Below are 13,294 nucleotides of genomic sequence, written 5' to 3'. Positions count from 1 at the left end.
GAGGCAATCTCTTCCCTCTATCCTGTCCTTCCATTAATCCAGACACTTCTTCATCCCCACTTTGAGTTCCTACCCACTTAGTATGTGCTTTCTGGAACATCCCAGAGCCTTTTTTGTGCTTTTCTTCATAATTCTAAAACCTGCATACCTTAGGTTGTGGGTAGACTAGAAAGAACCTGAAAAGCACCTTAAAAATCCGATTGAGCTTTCTTTCCCAAACTGATGACCCTGAAATCTGCCAACTATAGAGAAGTTTATCTTTTTGCCCACAGCAGCTGTTTCACACAGGGGGTAGAACCTAAAATTAGAATACTTTGAGAACAATCGTGCAATGTATCCGGCCAAAATTTTAGCAAATGTATTAATTATAGACTCTTTTATATAGGTTTTTAAGTTGTTGCTTTATCACCTCAACAATGTGTCGACTAAGAAAGAATTCACTGAAAAGTAAAGCAAACAGGCATTTATTTGAGCAATTAGAATTGCAATTTTGGAGGCAGATTCAGGTAGAAACCTGGCTCGTGTTCTGAGGACAACAAAGAGGGAGGCAAGAGTTATACAGGTGAAGGAATATACGGGTAGTTTCCATCTAGGTCCTCCTTGTAATGAGGGATTGAAATGGGATTGGTTGAGCCAATATGCAAATGAGAGACGAAAGTTTGTGAAACTGAATTGGCTCCTTTCCAAATGAAGGAGGGGGAGGATCTGGTTGCCAGGACTTGCATCCTGAGAAGGGAGTTCTCCAAGCTGAGGAATTCAGGCTCCCTTAAAAGTTCAAAAAGTTTGGGATGCCTGGGTTGCTCAGTGGTTGAGCATCAGCCTCTGGCTTAGGGTGCTGGGATCGAGCCCCACATCAGGCTCCCTGTAGGCAGCCTGCTTCTCCCTCTGCCTATGTCCCTGCCTCTCTCTCTGTGTTTCTCATGAATAAATAAATAAAATCTTTAAAAAATAATAATAAAATTAAATTTAAAGTAATAATAATTAAAAAGTTCAAAAAATTTACAGTTCCTCTGATAAGGATATATATATAAATTCCTCACCCGGATGGGTTCCCCACCCTATTTTATTTTATGTATTTATTTATTTTTTAAGATTTTATTTATTTAAAAAAAAAGATTTTATTTATTCATGATATACAGAGAGACAGAGAGAGAGAGGCAGAAGCAGGCGCCATGCCGGGAGCCTGACACGGGACTCGATCCTGGGAGACCAAAAATAGCGCCCTATTTTTTTAAATTTTTATTTATTTATTCATGAGCGACAGACAGAGATAGAGAGAGAGGCAGGGACACAGGCCGAGGGAGAAGCAGGCTCCATGCAGGGAGCCCGATGTGGACTCGATCCCGGGTCTCCAGGATCACGCCCTGGGCCAAAGGCGGCGCTAAACCGCTGAGCCACCCGGGCTGCTCTCCGCAGCCCTCCCCCCTCCCCCCCACCCCCGTCCTATTTTAAAAGAGACTATCTAATGTCTTAGCTAGGCTGGCTTGCTCCATTATGAGATCTCCTTTTACAAATATTTAAGTTTATTTAATTAGGAATAAGGGCACAACTTTTGTTTTTAAGGAAGTTTATTGAGGGAGTAAAGGGTATTTGGGTTTTTTTATGGTTTTTATTTAAATTCCACTTAGTTACTATGTAATATTAGTTACAGATGCACAATATAGTGATTCATGCATCACCTGGTGCTCATCACAAGTATACTCCTTCATCCCCATCACTTATTCCACATATCCCCTCACACTCTCCCTCTGGTGACCATCAGTTTGTCCTCTAGAGTTGAGAGTCTGTTTCTTGGTTTGCCTCTCTCTTTTTTCCTCCTATGATCATTTGTTTTGTTTCTTAAATTTCATGAATGAGTGAAATCACATGGTATTTATCTTTCTCTGACTGACTTATTTCACTTGGCATAATACCCTCTAGTTCCATCCACATCATTGCAAATGGCAAGATTTCATTCTTTTTTATGGTTGAGTAATATTCCGTCACACACACACACACACACACACACACACACACATACACCACATCTTTATCCTTTCGTCAGTTGATGGACACTTGGGCTGTTTCCATATTTTGGCTATTCTGGGTAATACTGCTATAAACATAGGGGTACATGTATCCCTTTGAGTTAACATTTTTGTATTCTTTGGGTAAATACCTAGTAGTGCAATTTTGGGGTCATACAGTAGTTCTACTTTTAAGGGTATATGTTTTTGTTTTGTTTTGTTTTGTTTTAACTAAGCCCTAATAGGCCCAATGTGGGGCTTAAACTCACAACCCAAAGATCAAGAATCGCATGCTCTACTGACTGAGCCAGCCAAGAGTCCAACAGGCTTTTTTTTTTTTTTTTTTTGCTGCTATAGCACCCAGCACAATGCTAAACTCCTAATGGTATAAAAATCTTTTTAAAAATATATCATTAGACATAACTCGTTGAGTACCTTCTGTGATTTGTAAACCACAGTGTTAAGTTCTATGATGAACATAAAGATAAATGTGGTTCAATCTGTGAGTTCTGATCATAGTCCATCAGGAGGAATCACACTGTAATGGGAACAGAAATCAAATGCTGGGGCAGGCCCAGGAGGAAGACTCCTTGTGGGGTTCAGAAGAGGTGTGACTTTGAGTAAATGAAGCCAGACCAGGCTCTGGCTGGAAGAGTCCCAGTTAGTTGGAAGGTGGGTTGCTTTCGAAAGACAAGGAGCAGAGAGGCTGAACAGTGGCTTGGGTATCCAGCTGGGGGAGGGTCTCAAATTGCATGCTGTGAAGTTTGGACTCTGTGTCCTAGGCAACAGGAAGTTTTGAGCACTTTATTATTTTTTTTTTATTTTAAGTTTTGATTTCAATTATATTGAGCCCTTTAAAGCAACACAATCTTTAGAAAGATCGCTCAGACACTTGTAGTACTGATAGGTTGGAGGTAGAGGCAGAGCTTAGAGGCAGGGAGAGAAGTTGAGAGGCGAATGCATCTTTGAGTTGAGAGGACATGAAGCCTGAATTAGGTGGCAGAAAGCAGGGGATAAGAAACAGAAATACCTAGCACTTGGTACATTATAAAGCACTTTCTCATAGATTTTTCTCATTTGACCCGTGCAACCTCTGGAAGGTACTGCCCAGAGTTCTATCTGAGGAAAGAGGAATAAGAGATTCATGGAATGTATTTGACATACCCATTTGGTTATCTCATAAGGAGCTGGGCCTCCTCACAGGCCACTGCCTTCTCCCTGGGGAGATGCCTGAGGCAGAATCCAGGGACCTTTGTGGTGGTGGAAAAGCCTGCAAAGACGTCTGCAGTGACAGTTGACAATCCTGACACCTTCAGTGGGAGTGATCACAAGGAGAGCATCCCCAGCCAGGATTCAGAGACATTTTCACTCACTAGCCCTTTGAAGTTAAAGAGAAAGATAGAGTGCACAAACCTAAGAAATGCAGCAAATGAATGACAGCATTTGGGAAGAATCTGACACCAGCTCCGTTTTCTAGAGTGCAAGATGAAGCACCTAGGGAGCAAGGCTTAACCAGACAATAAAATGCCCCTTGGAGGAGGAGAAGAAGAATCGAAAGTTTTCAGCAGTAACTTAATCTAGTGGAAAAGGAGATGGACAAGTGGGGTAGAGCATTAGGGTAGTATATGGGAAAAATCAAGGCAAAAGGAGACTAGGAAATTAGATGCGCAAGCTGATGGGATGCTGGGGTTGGTATCATTTGTTCATTTCCCTTCCTTCCTTCCTTCCTTCCTTCCTTCCTTCCTTCCTTCCTTCCTTCCTTCCTTCCTTCCTTTTCTTTAACCTACTTTGTGCCAGGCAATGAGCCAGGCTCAAAGATACAAATAAGTTACTCTGAGATAATGAACAAAATGCTTTGAAGAACATGGCAATTATGTTCATTAAAGGGGTACCAGCCTCTCCTTAAAATCTGAAATGTTTGGGCAGCCTGGGTGGCTCAGTGGTTTAGCGCTGCCTTCAGCCCAGGGCCTGATTCTGGGGACCTGGGATCAAGTCCCACGTCGGGCTCCCTGCATGGAGCCTGCTTCTCCCTCTGCCTGTGTCTCTGCCTCTCTCTCTCTCTCTCTCTCTCTCTCTCTCTCTCTGTGCCTCTCATGAACAAATAAATAAATCTTTAAAAAAATCTGAAATGTTTGAGGGGTTCACACTTGGTTACACATTCAAACTTGAGACTATCTAATTTTTAGAAATATTCCTCCCTGGTGGCTTCTAATTTTAAAAGCTCCTTTCCTTCAATATTTCACTTATCTCGGGATCCCTGGGTGGCACAGTGGTTTGGCGCCTGCCTTTGGCCCAGGGCGCGATCCTGGAGACCCAGGATCGAATCCCACATCAGGCTCCCGGTGCATGGAGCCTGCTTCTCCCTCTGCCTATGTCTCTGCCTCTCTCTCTCTCTCTGTGACTATCATAAATAAATAAAAATTAAAAAAAAAATTTAAAAATATTTCACTTATCTCCACGAAAGTTCTTACATTGTCAAAATATGCCTTCCAACTATTAGAACCCTGGTGATGCCCTGCTCCCTGAGGTCATCTGAATGGCTATTTCTCCTCCCATTGAACAGTTAGCACATTCCTCTGAGACATCCTTTCTTTGGTGATAACATTCTTAGGTCCTACAGCTGGTCTTCTGTGAAGATATGGTTTTGAACTACTTTGCCCTTTTAATCACTCTCTGCCAGACACATAACAGTTTGTCTGTGTTTTTCTTAAAAGGTAGTGTCCATATGTGAGTGAAATATTCCAGATGTGTTGGGCAAGTTCTAAATAGCTTTGGAGTATTTCCTTCATTTTGCTGGTAGCCTGCTTCTTTTGAAGCTTAAAATCAAAGTTGGAGTTGACACATCACATTTCTGAAAAATAGTGAACTTCAGTTCAACTTAAATTTTAACTCCTTTTCAAATAAGTTGCAAAGAGAATAACGGCCTGTCCCCGTAAGTGTTACCATTAAAAAAGATAAACAAATATGTTTATTTAAGCGTGAAACATTTCTGGAAGGACATATACCAAGGCAGGAGTGGGAAAGGGGAATTCCGAGAGGGAGAGTTTGTAAACTTTTATTTTATACCCTTTTGTACTGTTTGCATTTTATGTGAAATATTTAATGAAATAAAAGGTATAATTCAGTCAGTTAAGTGTCCAACTCTTGGTTTCTGCTCAGGTCATGATCTTAGGGTTGTAAGATTGAGCCCTATGTCTGGCTCTGTGCTGGGTATGGAGTCTGCTTGAGATTCTCTTTCTCTCTCCCTCTGCCTTTCCCCCTGCTCTCTTTCTCTCTCTCTCTAATAAATAAAATAAAACAAATCTTTTTTGAAAAATCATAATTTGGGGTACTTGGGTGGCTCAGTTGCTTAAGCGTCTACCTTCAGCTCAGGTCATGATCCTAGAATCCTGGGATCCAGCCCCACATCGGGCTCCCTGCTCCACAAGGAGTCTGTTTCTCCCTCTCCCTCTGCCACTCCCCCTGCTTGTGCTCTCTCATTTTTCTCTTTCTATCCATCAGATAAATATAGTCTTTTTTAAAAAGATTTTATTTATTTACTCATGAGAGACACAGAGAGAGAGGCAGAGGGAGAAACAGAGGGAGAAGCAGGCTCCCTGAAGAGAGTCTGATGTGGGACTCAATCCCAGGATCACACCCTGAGCCGAAGGCAGATGCTCAACCATTTAGCCACCAGGTTTCCCAATAAAATCTTTTTTAAAAGATCATAATTTTATTCTTAACTATACTTAGTCAGTGAATAATCACATGACTCTTTTTGTATGAGCTACAGTTAATCTGAATTATTTTTGTGTAGCTGGATTTCTTTTAACCTAAATGCAATACTTCAATTTATGTACATTAGATTTCATCTCATTTTATTCAACCTATTGAATCTGGGAAGAGCCTTTTGAATCTTTATTTTTTTAAATCTAACTTAAAGACCTAGCTTTCTCAGAATTCTCTCATCTACCAAATAAATAAATATACCGTTTATAGCAATAATAATAGTGGTAAAGCCTAATATTTTTAAAGGCTTAATATATTCTGTGTACTAGAGTAAGCATTTTACAGCAGTATCTAATTTACTCTTCAGAACAGTTCCTTTGAGGTTAGTGTAATTATCCCCATTTATGGATGATGAAACCAAAGTTAAGAGAAGAAAATTAACTTGGTTCCATTCACACATGTATTTAGTGGTAGAGCCAAGATTTGAAAGAAAGCTCTATGACTCAGAGCAAGTGTTCTGTTTTTTTTAATTGTGATAAAAAACCCACATAGCATGAAATCCACCCTCTTTTAAAAAAAAAAGTATAATTAACATGCAGTGTTATATTAGTTTTGTGTGTACAGTATAATGATTAAACAGTTCTATACATTACTCAGTGCTCATCTAAAATCCACCCTCTTAACAAATGTTTAAGGGTACAGTATAATATTGTTAACTATATTCATGTTGCAGAGTGGCTGTTCTTTTTCTTTTTCTTTTTTTTTTTTTTTAGAGAGGGAGAGAGAGATGAGTGGTAGGGAGGGGGAGAAGGAGAGAGAGAGGGAGAGAGAGAATCTTAAGTAGACTTCACACCCAGGGCAGAGCCCGACATGGGGCTCCATCTCATGACCCCAAGATCATGACCTGCGCCAAAACCAAGAGTCGGACACTTAACTGATTGAGCCACCCAGGGGCCCAGCAGAGCGGCTGTTCTTAACCACTGCAGTATCCATGCCATCAGTGAAAGTGATAAACAGAACAGGGTCAAGGACAGAGACTTGTGCCAGAATCCCTGCCCCAGTGTGACAGCAATCTGTTGACTCACATTTTGTGTGTACATTTTACTGTCACTCAACTGTGAGTTATCAAGGACCAATAGTGCTTCAAACCGAGCTGTCCAATATGACAGCCACTAGCCCTAGAGGGCTACTGACAACTTGAAACGTGGCTAGTCCAAATTGAGATGTGCTGTAGGTATAAAATACACACTGAGATTCCAAAGATAGTATGAAATAAGGAATTTAAGATATCTTATTAGCAATTGCTCATGTTGATTGCATGTTAAAAAATAATATTTTGGATATATTTGGTTAAATAAAATATTTCATTAAAATTAATTCCACCTATTATTTTATTATGTGGCTACTAGAAAATTTGTAATAACATATGGGGCTTGTATTTGTGGCTCACATTACATATATATATATATATATATATATATATATATATATATATATGTTTTGTTTTAATTTGGAGAGAGAGAGAGCAGAGTAGGGAGGGGCAGAGGGAGAGGGAGAGAGAATCTTAAGCTGGGCACGGAGCCTGATGTAGGGCTCAATCTCACAATCCTGAGATCATGATCTCAGCTGAAATCAAGAGTTGCCACTTAACTGAGCCACCCAGGCGCCCCTCACATTATATTTTTATTGGACAGCACTGGCCTAAAATAAGGCCTGGATCTCCAAGGGCTTACAATTCAGATACACATATATGAAAAGGTTCAAAACAATAAGAAGGTTATTGATTAATATAAGTACAAAACTAGAGTGCTAGAAATTCCAGGAGTTCACAAAAGGGAACTATCGCTAGAGAAGGACAGAGGGGAGGAAATTGAACTCCTCTAGACCTTAAAGGAGATAAAAAGACATGCTTTCTATAGCACAGGGGCCACCATGACCAACACTGTGAAATGGGCGGTAGGCCTGTGAGCAAGAGTGAGGGCGATGATATGAGCAGGCAGGTTATGGAGCCAAGGTGGGATCATTAGCCATGAAGCCCATGAAGCTCTTGGACTTGCTTTTCAATGGAGAGGAAGCTTAGGTATTGCTAGCAAGGAGTGATGAAATCTGTGGGCTGTTTTTCCACCAAAAGTTCTCACGTATTTATTATTGAACCAAACTACTAGCACAGAAGCATAGAAACAAAGAGAAAAATCATTTTCCTGGGAAAACATGGCCAACTGTCCAGAGATAGTGATGTTTTCAACTTGACTTAAGTTGCTAGTGACCTTGATATGACACAAACATGTGCATCTTGTGTGGGATTCCCTATAGACCCAGCCTGGTTCTTCTCCAGTCCCTTCTTGGAGTTGGACCTGATTCTGTTTTCATTTGAACCCACTGGGGAACAGGGCAATTCTGCTTTTGTTTCTTGGCCATGAATCTCATGATCCTGAAAGTCTTGTGAGCAGCTCCAGGGAACAGAGGCAACCGCACACACCATGATGGTGGTGAAAGGGAGAGAGCAAAATCTGTTTCTGACAAGGCAGAGGTCAGGAGGGGCTAGTGAGGGAGGTGAGGAGCCGATGCACTATAGCAAGGAAAGAACAATTTAGAAACTCATGTTTTGGTCCATACAGGAGTTAAAGCTGCCCCAAACCCAGGGTCTGGCTGTGAGATTAGAGAGAGAGGAGGTATAAGAGATGGGATTTTAAAAAGTAATAATAACCAGGGATGCCTGGGTGGCTCAGTGGTTGAGCATCTGCCTTCAGCTCAGGTTGTGATCCCGGGGTCCTGAGATAGAGTCCCACATTGGGCTCTCCACAGAGAGCCTGCTTCTCCCTCTGCCTGTGTCTCTGCCTCTCTCTCTGGTTCTCTTATTTATAAATAAATAAATAACCTTTTTTTTTAAAAAAAAGGTAATTATAACCAAAAAACTAAAACCAAAATCCACAGGACTTGATGACTGGCTGTGTATAGTTGAGAATTATCCTCTGAGGCTATGTAGGCACGCTTTCTTTTTATCCTGAATAAATGAGAGTTGAGCGAATGACTATCATGGTCACTGGGACTGTCACACACAATAAACGCCGTTCAGTTGACAAGATTCAACTTGAAACAAGCCATTCAAAAGCTCCCTTAATAATGGCCAGCGTTTCCAAGAACCCTTTGGTTGGAATTCTTTGCAGATAACAGCTTAACTGAAACCAAAAATCATGGAGTTTCCCCACTTGGCATTGCTCAGTATTTAAATGAATACCAAATAACGGGGTTAAAATTCACTGGGCAGAGCAGAGGAAGATTGAAAGCTCTCACCGCACATTGGCGGGGAATCCACACAAAGAGCAAAGGGGAATTGGCATGTAAAGAGAGTCGGAGCATCAGACGGAATTTAGACAAAGTCATCAGTGTCCCACGCAGCAGAGTGAAAGCGAATGGGCTGTATTCAGCTCTACAAGTTAACCAAACTGAATGGCAAAGAGTGATGTGGTCCTTTTCTTATCCTTCTGCTGGGAAGGTTAGTACCAAAGTTTAATGAACTGGTTAAATAGGTTTATGTGCTCACTGCAGGCAAGTTTATTAATAGGAAACTGAAAATAGCTTTTAAAAATGACTTATCTGTCATCTATCCTAGATACCCTGATCGACTATTGCTCATTTGTTCACTCACTTGTTTTTTTAAGTGTGCTATTTGTTAAATCCCTACCATGCGCCAGACACTGTGATATGTGATAAGAATATAAGCAAATGGTTTCTCCCCTCAAGAAGCACACGAGGCCAGCACATAGGCTCAGGAGTTAAATAAAAATACCTGGTCCTCTGAAGTGTCAGTAAGTGAAGCCCAGTGCTCTGGGGGCAATGGCAAGTCACTGTAGGCTTAGGCAAGGAGGTGACAGGATCCAGTGTTAGGTTCCACACTCATTAGTCATGGATTCTGGATTTGTGAATTTGCCTACTTGCTAAAATTTTTTTTTAAGATTTTATTTATTTATTCATGAGAGACACACAGAGAGAGGCAGAGACACAGGCAGAGGGAGAAACAGACTCCATGCAGGGAGCCCAACGTGGGACTCGATCCCAGGTCTCCAGGATCACACCCTGGGCTGAAGGCGGCGCTAAACCACTGAGCCACTCGGGCTGCCCCTACTTGCTAAAATTTATTTGTGACTTATATATCAATATTTGTGGCACTTTCATGATCATCTGTGAACATGCATAGAGGTGAAAATTTTGAGTCTCCCCGTGCACACATTCTCAGCTGAGGTCTTAAGGTGATGCTCTGCTTTCTTGTTTCAGCTCATAGTGTAAACAAGTGTCCTTTTTGTGGGCTACTTAGTGCCACATTTTTTGCATTTCTTTCGCTTTCTGTTTGTGATTTCATTGTTTAAAATGCCCCACAAGCTTAGTGATGAAGTGCTGTCTGGTGTTCCTAAGTGCAAGAAGGCTATGATGTGCTGTATGGAGAAAACAATTGTGTTAGGTAAGTTCCACTCAGGCATGAGTTGCAGTGCTGGTGGCTGTGAGTTCAGTGTCAATGGGCCAGCAATATATACTAAGTAAGGCATCTTTAAACTGAAACCCCCCGGGGGAGGCCTGGGTGGCTCAGCGGTTTGACATCTGCCTTCTGCCCAGGGTGTGATCCCGGAGACCTGGGATGGAGTCCTACATCAGGCTCCCTGCATGGAGTCTGCTTCTCCCTCTGTCTATGTCTGCCTCTCTCTCTGTGTCTTTCATGAATAAATAAATAAAATATTTGAAAATAAATAAACTGAAACCTCCCTAAAGCCAGGTGATGCATTAATGGGTTGATGAAAATGCTGTGACCAGAAGCTCTCAGGAACCTGATCCTGTGCCTCCCCTTAGAAGTAATGACTCCGAATTCACTAATTCAGTGTCTGGGGCAACTTCATAGAACATATTAAATAACAAAAATCAAGTGTACTTTGGAAAGATCTCTCTAGCAGAGTTGTAGTCAATGGATTCAAGTGTTTCCTACCTGCTGCCATTGAATCTAGTTAGACTATCATAGCACTTCTGAAAAGTTGAGAGCCTAGACCAAAGGAGTAGCAGTGAGGATCCATTCGTTCATTCATTCATTCATTTAGTAACCAGGTATTTTATGGGGGATATAGCCAAGCAGAAGGCAGGCAAGACCACTTCATCATGAAGCTTCCTTGCAGGAGTGGAGAGGAGGGGTCTGATTGACAGGTATCAACAATGAGGTCTGAGAAAAGAGAGAGGAGAGGTCAAGGGTGAGCCTGGAGTTCTGTTTCGGGCAGCAAGGTGAATGGTCCTAATTCTATTAAAGAGAAGGAACTTATCAAGGATACAATAAAGAAGTCAGTTGGATACATATTGAGTTTTGAGGTAAAGGGAGAACTTCCAATAGGAAGTCCAGTGGCAGGTAAATACATGTATCTGAAGGTGAAGAGAGTGGTCCCTCCTCCCACTCCCCACTCCCAAGATGAACTCTAGACAAAATGATCAAGTAGAAGAAGACCTCTCAGTGCTTCCCTTATTCTTGGAATTGCAGAGATTCTGTACCTCTAGGTGTCAGTTTATTTTGTAAACTAATGCTCTTGGGGAAACAAGAGACCCTGGGGAGTTGAATTTATTAATTGCTTGTATACAAGCCTCATCTCCTCTCCCAGTTTTAAAGTACTTGGTGGTAGAAGTTTTGCTTTGCTCAACTTATTTGAATTATCCTCAGTCTGTAGCACGTGCAAGGCACTTAGTAGCTAGTGGAAAAAGATTTGTAGAATCAGTCCTAAAAGTGGGAGGCTTAAAGTGGATAAGAAGGGAAGGTGATGTCAGGGCAGGTGAGTGGTAAGAGGACGCTTTAGTGACTAGCAGGACTTTTCTTTATCCCTTAAATTGTACGCTGTAGGCCACTACTGATTTTTATCAGGAAGCAGGGACTTTTAATATCTTGTCCTCTACTGTTATCCCTAAGGCCGGATGAAAACCTGGCATATCGTGAGCATTCGACAATTCTTTGTTGAATAAATTACCCCTTGATTTTGCTCTGTAACTCCCACAGGTTTTTGAGGTTTTTAAAATTTATTCACGAGAGACCGAGAGAGGCAGAGACACAGGCAGAGGGAGAAGCGGGCTGCCTGCGGGGAGCCCAGTGTGGGACTCGATCTCAGGACCCTGGGACCACACCCGGAACCAAAGGCAGATGCTCAACCACTGAGCCACCCAGGTGCCCCTCCCACAGGTTTTATAAGAGATACAAAGAGCTTTATGTGTCAATAATGCACTCATTGAATTTTTTTTAAAGATTTTATTTATTTATTCACAAGAGACAGAGAGGCAGAGACATAGGCAGAGGGAGGAGAAGTAGGCTCCATGCAGGGAGCCCAATGTGGGACGCAATCCCGGGACTCCAGGATCATGCCCTGAGCCAAATGGAGATGCTTAACCACTAAGCCACCCAAGCATCCCTACACTGGCTGAATTTTTAATCTAGAATAGGAGCAATTGCTTTTAGGATATGAAGGCTGTAACTTCAAGGATTTGTTTGAGGACTTCTGACTGTGGCCATATGGGGGTCACTGGTACCAGAGTTGCTCTCCTGCCCTAAACAACTAGAACACTGAACGAACTCTAGGAACTGGATGTTTTCAGATTTTAGACAACGGGCAACAACTGACTGGTCCCAGACAGAGCAATCCAAATAGGGAGAGTCCTACAATTGCCCTGACTTTTTGTCTGGAGGAACTTTCCAGAAACCAGGCAAGGTGGGAGGCAGAGACGCTAGAGAAACTGAGATGGACATTTGAAGAGGCAGAGGCAGCTGGAGCAGGCAGAACATTGGAGAAGAGAGGGCCGTGCAGTCTGGTCCCGAAATCTACATGGGGCTACCCTGAAGTCGGCTGAACGCCTAGCTGTGCATGCATGGGATGTGACACCAAAGAACAACTACCAAGGAGCTATCGGCTGAACAATTGCCAGAGCCACCACAGGGCCAGGAGATGCTGAGTTTCCAGAGGCCAGAGGGGACAGGCCCACGTGAATGGTAGCAGCCGGTGCAGAAACCAGAGGCTCACTTCGTAGTTGTAGGACTCTACTAGTTCTAAGTAAAGGCATTTGTCTTATTTAAATTAACCAAAATTCCAAGATTTGGCTTTCTCTTAGGACCATGAAAAGTCATATTTATATTTTTCTTTTATTTTTTCATTAAAAAAATTTTAGGTAAACTCTATACCTAATGTGAGGCTCAAACTTACAACCCCGAGATTAAGAGCCACATGCTCCACCAAGTGAGCCAGACAGGCACCCCCCTATTTCTATTTTTCTTTATATTTAAATATATAGCCTAACTATTTTCTACATGGTCAGATACCCCAGAGACACCCTGAGGTCATCAGTTTGAAACTTAAAGTTAACAATTTATGCCTTTTATTAGGAAAATCTATAAAATTAGAGCACCATCAGAAGATTAATTTTACTTTTTTCAGATCAATTTTAATTTCTATTTGTGCAACACAGCATCCTTTCTTTTTAAAATATATAACATTTAATTCAAGTTAAATAAAATTAAATATTATTTTTTAAAGTATAAATAACATAGCATATAGAAGAAAACATAGAAGAAA

Source organism: Canis lupus, chromosome 4, assembly GCF_003254725.2.
Source record: "Canis lupus dingo isolate Sandy chromosome 4, ASM325472v2, whole genome shotgun sequence".
NCBI lineage: Eukaryota > Metazoa > Chordata > Mammalia > Carnivora > Canidae > Canis > Canis lupus.
Note: the sequence above shows the minus strand (reverse complement) of the source record.